Here is a 7,726-nt window from a genome sequence, read left to right on the forward strand (position 1 = left end):
GTTCCTCATAAAGCATTTGTCCATCATTTCGACTCGTAATATGTCCAGCTTATTCTGCAAGGACTGCACGTTGGCCAGAAAAAGACTAGGCAAGGGGGGTGCACAGGGCACAATCTCAATCTTACCCCCACGCCAGCTCTCTTCCCCCGTTTCTGCCGTCTAAGCCTGCGTGGATGACGTTTCCAACAGCAGGTACTTGCCCAGCCACACTCCCAATGATGGTATCTACCATGGCCATTTCCCCTCTGACCCCTTCCCTCCCGACCATAGTCATGACCCCCACCATAGTTGGCCCCCCTTCCTGCACCACCCAAAACAATAGATGGCAGAAGGTCAGCCCCCAGTACCTGTCCTGCCTGGTCTGGCAGCTCCACTACATGACCCAGCACAACTGGACCACCCGTGCCTCCGGACTCCAATCCTCCACTGCCTCTACAGCGACCACTACAGCGATCCACTGGCCCACCATCCCACCAGGAGGAACTCCAAGCCTGTCCGGACATCCCGTCATGCCTCCAGGCATGCCTCCAGTTGCGGGGCTGACGCCTCCAGGCATGCACGCTCCCAGCCGGGGTCCATGTGACCTTCACGCTCCCAGCAGCAGTGCCACCGGAAGCACCCGCTCCACCAACGCCGGGCTCCGTCCGATCTCCAGCCTGCCTCCTCCAAGCCGCACCACCGCCTCCTTGACCCCCGAGACAGATCAGCACTTCCCGGGGATAAACCAGCCTTGCACAGCAAGAGCCCAGGGACCCCAATAGCCAAAACACCATAATCAGCCAGCCTGTTCTACGATGTGGTAAGCGCTGTAAGGCAGCTGCGTCCATGCACGCCTCCATCTTGCCCTACTAAAACTTTGTCTACTTTAAGATTAGTCACAATTGCTGTGTGACTAATCATAAATTAATCTAGAAAGTGGCTCATCATGAATATTCTCTTCTTTTTCACCCCAGGATCCACAACTTTAAAGGAAACCCCTCTATTAGCGAGATTAGTTACATATGTGGTTTATATGAGCAGTTAAAGTAGCTTTGATGACAAATTGGGCCAAAGGAACACTTCTAAATGGTGTTCATGGTGGTCTCACACGTGCAATATTGCCCTCAACATTAGGCAACTGGACTGATATCATGCCATGGGGGGCCCAAAGGTGTCAGGTTGCAGCCTGGGGTCGGCTGTTACTCACCTCAGCGCTGGCTTCCCCTGACCTCTCGAACGGTCAGACGCCAGGTGCGGTGGCGAGTGATGCACTGAGGCTTATACTTGGGGTCTGCTAGGACATCCATGTGCTCGCTCCCTGATTTGGTTCCTGCAGTTACCGTCATGGGGCTGTATTCAATTAGGTGCGAAAAGCCGTGATTGGCGAAAAAGTATCGCCGATTGCATCTTTTCGCGAGGCGGAAACTATTTGCCGTATTCAATTGCATTGACTTTTCGCGTACGCAGAAAGTCAATGCAATTTAATAGGCAAAAAAGTTTTACCTATGAATACCTGGTGGAAAAAAGTGCAGAATTGCGGTTTTGGGGTGCAGAGGTGCGGAAACCACTCTGCACCCTTTGGACAGCCCCCCATAGGATAGCTGTGTCAAAAAAAGCACAAAAAAAAAAGAGGAACACCCCAAAAAAGCACTTTGAAAATGGTGACGAAAATCTACAAAGTGGGGGTACAAATGCAAAAACTAGCGAAATAGACTTTTGGGGGGTGTGATAGTATGGAGGAGATGTTTTTTTGATTGCAGGTGTTTGCTGAAGGTGCGTTTTTTGCAGCACTTAAACCTTGACTGTAGCAATTTTTAATGTACCCCAAATTTGTCAGGACTACTTATTTACACAAAAAAACTGCTTAATGCTATTCTTCACCACTTGTGCAAAGCTGCTATTCTGGAGCAATTGACAGCACTTAAGTACCCCAAATAGCTTCAGTAGGGCTTATCGGGGACATCTGGATTGATCTCCAATGTTAGTGCATCTTTTAGGGGGTGTCAGACTGATTTCTGCAATTCTGCCAACACTTTTCGCCCGTTAGAGTTTTGCCGGGACGCGTTTTTGCGTCTTTTGGAATTGAATATGGTGAATAGCGGGGGCATGCGTGATACTTTTTCGAATGCAAAACTGTCAAAGTCGGCAAAAAGTCTGAGATGCGAAAAAGTATTCGCCATATTAAATTCCAAAAGACGCAAAAACGCGTCCCGGCAAAACTCTAACAGGCGAAAAGTGTTGGCAGAATTGCAGAAATCAGTCTGACACCCCCTAAAAGAATTGAATACAGCCCATGGACGCGTCCATGACAGTCTACATCCCCTGATTAGCCCTTTACCCAATGATAGCATTGGTTGCTATCGGCTGACTATCCTCCAATGGACTGCTACCTTAGGGTATTTAGCCGGGCTCCAGACAACAGGAAGGTGCCTCTACAACGTCGTTACTTCCAGTGTATACTTGCTGTTGCAGCGTTCTAGGTTCCAAGCTCCTTTCTGCTAGTGACCTATTCCTCGTTGTGTGTACTCAGTACGTCATCTGAGTACAGTCTCCTAGAGTCATCTCCTGTGCCAGTTCTGCATCTGAAGTCACAGCGTGTGTACTTAGTACGTCATCCATGTACCATCTCCTAGTACCATTTATTAACAGTTTCTTATATAGTGCAGCATATTCCGTTGTGCTTTACAATTTGAAACAACATTAATCGAACAAGACTGGGTTGTAAGAGACAGACATAAAGGTAAGAGGTCCCTGCTCGGAAGCTTACAATCTATAGGTTAAACCCAAATCCCGCTTGGAGGGATCACTGGTGAACACCTCCGAATAAGTTAGACTCCGCGCCTCTGGGCAGGTCTAGCCTACATCCGGTACTTGTGGATGAGGAAGGCATATATCCAGGCACCATTCCCAACCTTGGTCCACATCTTCCAATACTTCTGTAGAGGAACACTATAGCCCAAACATGACAAAAGCAATGCAGTTCCTAATAGTAATCTGGTCAAAAAGAATTTGGTCCTTATTGGGCATGTTACTCAGAGCCATAACTAGACTTTTTGGTGCCCTGTGCCAGGAAGAGCATTGGCCCTCCCTCATTTTTCAAAAGGACATAATGCACCCAAAAAAGGGCCATGGCTTCATGGGGAAGGGTCAGGGAAGAGATAGGGGAGGCCAGGAGATGCTGGGGATGAAATAAGAGGGAACTACAGGCAAGAATGATAATAAACAGAAATTTGACAGGCCCAAACAGCGCCGCCTGACCTGTGGTGCCCTGTGCGATGGCACCGGCCGCACTACCCTAGCTACGGCCCTGATGTTACTAAATCATTTTTGGATTGTGTGTCTTCTGTTCACAATAATAGGCTACAGGTATGACAGAATTGATCTACTGAATGTCATATGTCATCAAGTTTAGATGTGAGAGGTTAGTTGGCCCCCGCTCATCCACTGCTCAAGCGGCGAATTGATGTCAAATGCCTGTGCTCGGTGTCTGTTCAATGGAGACAGGGACTGGGCATGCCCCCAGCATGACAAAAAATGAGGGCATGGCTCGTGGGTACTGCAGTTCCCACAAAGACACTATATCAGATATACGGCGGCACTCAGGTATGAATAAGAGTCTCACAGGCTATGATCTAATCCTGTGATCCTGTGAGACTCCTATGTATACCTGAGTGCCGCAGTACAGTATATGTGATATGTATCTTTGGACTCTGCGACTTTCTTCGGACACTATATATACACAGTACTGTGCAAAAGTTTTAGGCAGGTGTGGAAAAAATGCTGCAAAGTAAGAATGCTTTCAAAAATAGAAGTGTTAATAGTTTATTTTTATCAATTAACAAAATGCCAAGTGAATGAACAGAAGAGAAATCTAAATCAAATCAGCATCACTTAATTTATACAGGAGGCAGGTGAAAAATTAAATATTCACCTAAATTTGTATAATTTAAGTGTCAGCCCCATTCATCATTCTTATAATGCAGGAGATATCACAGATATCTCCAGGTTACAATTGTGCCTCGATAATTTCCACAATCCCCATACTTAAATATGGGGAGGTAGAAATGATGAAATTCCTCAAGGTCCAAAAATGCCTTTTTTTTGGAACTTGACTGAGAAACTGTACGTCACCCTGACATGGCGTACAGCCCCCGATATTCTTGACAGGCTGCTGTTAGCACGGTAGCCTCTGAAGATATACTAGCCAGCCCAGCCACTGCAGCCAGCAGAGGGATCTATTAGGATCCCCAGAACTGAGAGCTCCAGGGAAGAAGACACACAGGTAAGAGGGAGCGAGCATGGGGCGAGGAGGGGCACCGGGACCTCCATAGGAAAGGAGTGGGTTGCGATGCCGGAGCAGGAGCATTCGCCATCTGAAGATGGCGATTGCTCCCGCAGTCAAGCTCCGAAAATATTATATTTTCGGAGCTTGATGAATTCTGGTCCCATACTAGTGTATGGGGACAGTGGGCCATTCCGCAAAAGGAAGGTAAGTAGGAGATATCTGTGATACTAGTGTATGGGGACAGTGGGCCATTCCGCAAAAGGAAGGTAAGTAGGAGATATCTGTGATACTTCCTGCTTTACCTGCTTGATGAATGACCCGATAACTTAATTTTTACATTTGCATTTGAAAATGTGTATAGGCCCCTATGTCACTTCTTATCAAAATGGATGCTTTGCCAGCAATTCCACAATACTGTTGGCAGCCGATGTAAATAGCCTATACACTATTATCCCTCACGAGCAAGGTCTATTATCGATATACCACTTTCTGGAGAATAGTGAAAATGACAAGGGTCCCCATATACTGTATCAAATATTCTGGGTCTTTTAGAATTAATATTAACCAAAAATTATGTCTATTACAACAGTGAATTTTTTCAACAATTAAGTGGCTGCACAATGGGATCAAGTGTAGCGCTGATGTATGCAAATATATTCATGTTCTATGTGGAAGAGGATATATTCTTCAAGGACACAGCTATAAAAACAATATCTTTTTTTTACATGCAATATATTGATGATTTACTCATGTTTTGGACTGGACCAGAGATTTAACTCATTAATATCATGGAAAAAAACAATCAGTCTGACAGTCCGGTGAAGTTCTCATACAAGATGGATAAAGTTTCGGGAGATTTTTTGGATGTAAAGATTAACAAATCAGGATCTAGGTTGACTACATCAGTGTACACAAAGGCAATAGACCGCAACACTTTTTTTTAGAGATGCGTAGCTCACATCCAAGAAATGTAAGTATGACTTGCCATACTCTCAAATGCTTAGCGTAAGATGAATAAATAGTTGTAGTATAGCAGCTGAAAAACAAATTGATACTATGATACAGAAATTCCTGCAAAGATGGTATGATATCAAAATGCTACTGGCAAGCAAAACAAAAGTGATGTCACTGATAGGGCAACATTGTTCAAGGAAGCAAGTCGTGACTCTAGGAATGATTACATTCCTTGGGTAAATATATTTAATATAGCAAGTGAGGAAATTAATGATGCTAGCCAAAATTGTGGCCTATTATTCAGTCAGATCAAACATTAAAATTGCAGAATACAAGATTCATGTCGTGTTATTCTAGGGGTTTAAAATATCTGAGATATACTAGTCAGACCAGATGTGACACAATCTGACAAACAACCCAAACATTTTATAACTTGGCTGCTTCAAATGCACGTGCGTTACATGCAGCTCTATGGTATCAGGAGATACCTGATACCATAGAGGGGGGAGCACCCTGGCTGCTCTCCTTACATCATGACACAACCACAGCCCTGTCCTCACTAACATAGTCACATGAGTGGATCGGTTACAGCTACGTGCACGGTCAGTACACTGATCTCAATGCGAGGGTGTTACTACTGCTGGGGATATCTATTGCATCTGCTATATGGCCTATCATTATGTGCCTATTCCCATCCAAGGCGGTGATTCAACTGGGCGTGAGGTTTAGCAAGGTAAAAAAAACATTGCGCCCAATTATGGATTACCACGGGTATGCGCGCTCCCGATACCCTGGGTGCCCGTTTTAAAAAAAGTGGTTGTAGGCTTTTCAGGGTTGAAAACCCTGCGGTGCGCAACAAAATAAATAAAAAGAATGATGCTCAACTGTCCGGGGGTCTTAGGCGGTCTCCGCGGCTCCCAGTGGCCTCCGCGCCATTTTGTCACTGGGGAGGGGGCTGCTGGCTGCTGAAATACACTCATGTGGGGGGGGTCACACACACCAGGTATTAAACACTCACAGCTTATTCAGGCTGGCCGGCTTGCGAGGCCAGATCGCTGCATCTATAGACGTAGTCCCTGGCCTTGCCTCTTCCAGAAACAAGTAGCCATGATGTTTATCCTCACACTCTAAGAAGTGAAGGACATTTGGTTTATCTCTGACATTAAATAAATAACTAGCTTGCAAATCAGCACAATTAAGAAACTTCCCATAACTTGGAGCCCATGGTAACATAATAAGCGAAAAAGCGTGTCTGTCTGTCTGTCCGGATGTTTGTCCTTTATGCACAGCCAGAGTTTTGGACCTAGCTCCAAATTGGCATGGTGGTGTAGTTTGACCAGGATTAGGTTTTTGCCTAGCTTTGAACCTCGTCAGGGCTACACACTGTCACACAACCCCTAGAAAATTGGGACTCTTACATTACACAGGTTCCAGGGCTTGCTCCAGGGGAAATTACCAGTCTGCCAAAAACCTGTGAGATAGCTACAAAAGTATCCTTTTAACCTCCCAATCTGAGCAAATTTGATGATTTATGCAAATTCAAATTAAATCCAGAGCCTCTCGGGTCAATCCAATTAGGTGCAAAGGGTGCGATTTGCCGTTACAATGGCATTTAAACACTGGCAACGGCGCCGCATCTCGCACCCTTCGCTACCCGGCCCGAGCCTGGATTTGTATAATTTTGCTTGGAACCCTATGGGGCTGCAAGCAATATTAGGCAAATCTGGGCTGCCGTAAAGTGCGGCCACTGCCGCGATGACTCGCACACGCTAGATCGCACCTAATAGTTTGACCCATCTGAGTTTGCGTGCAAGGGCATAACTAGAACTTTGTGGGACACACAGCAAGATCTTAAAAAGCCCCCCCAGAGGTAAAAAAAACGTATATTTGCCCCCACACAGAGCCCATTCATTTTATGCCGCACTGTAGTACCCCATATACAATTATGACATGCAGTAGTAGTGTCCCTTATACATTATGGAACACAGTAATGCCCCTTACACTATACAGTAATGCCCCTTACACATTATACCACACAGTAATGCCCTTTACAGATTATGCCACATAGTAGTAGTGCCCCATAAAACACATTATTCCACAAAGCAACTCAACTCCCCATGTCCTTTCAGCAGCCTCTTCCCTCCCCCTGTGTGCCATCAGCAGCCAGGAGGTGTGATTTTGAGGCTGGGCTGCCAGCTAATTACAGCTGGCGCACCAACAGGCAGCGACAGACATGGACAGGCAGTGCCGGCCCAATTCAAATCTGGCGTTTGTTGCGAGCCATTCAGAGCTCATGGACCGGCACCCAATCAGGAGTCACCACTGCTGATTGACTGCCGGTCTGCAAGCTCTGATAGCCTCGTGCCCGGCGGTGATGTCTCTCCATGACTGCCTGCCAGTGCACCAAATAAACATCTCTGACATTTGGTCCCCCCTCAACAGCCCTGACAGGACCGGCCCACCTTGTGTGCATGACTGGGTGCAGGAGGAGCGGTGGGTCACAGAGGC

This window comes from Taudactylus pleione, unplaced genomic scaffold, assembly GCF_031769625.1.
Source record: "Taudactylus pleione unplaced genomic scaffold, aTauple2 ptg000731l, whole genome shotgun sequence".
Lineage (NCBI taxonomy): Eukaryota > Metazoa > Chordata > Amphibia > Anura > Myobatrachidae > Taudactylus > Taudactylus pleione.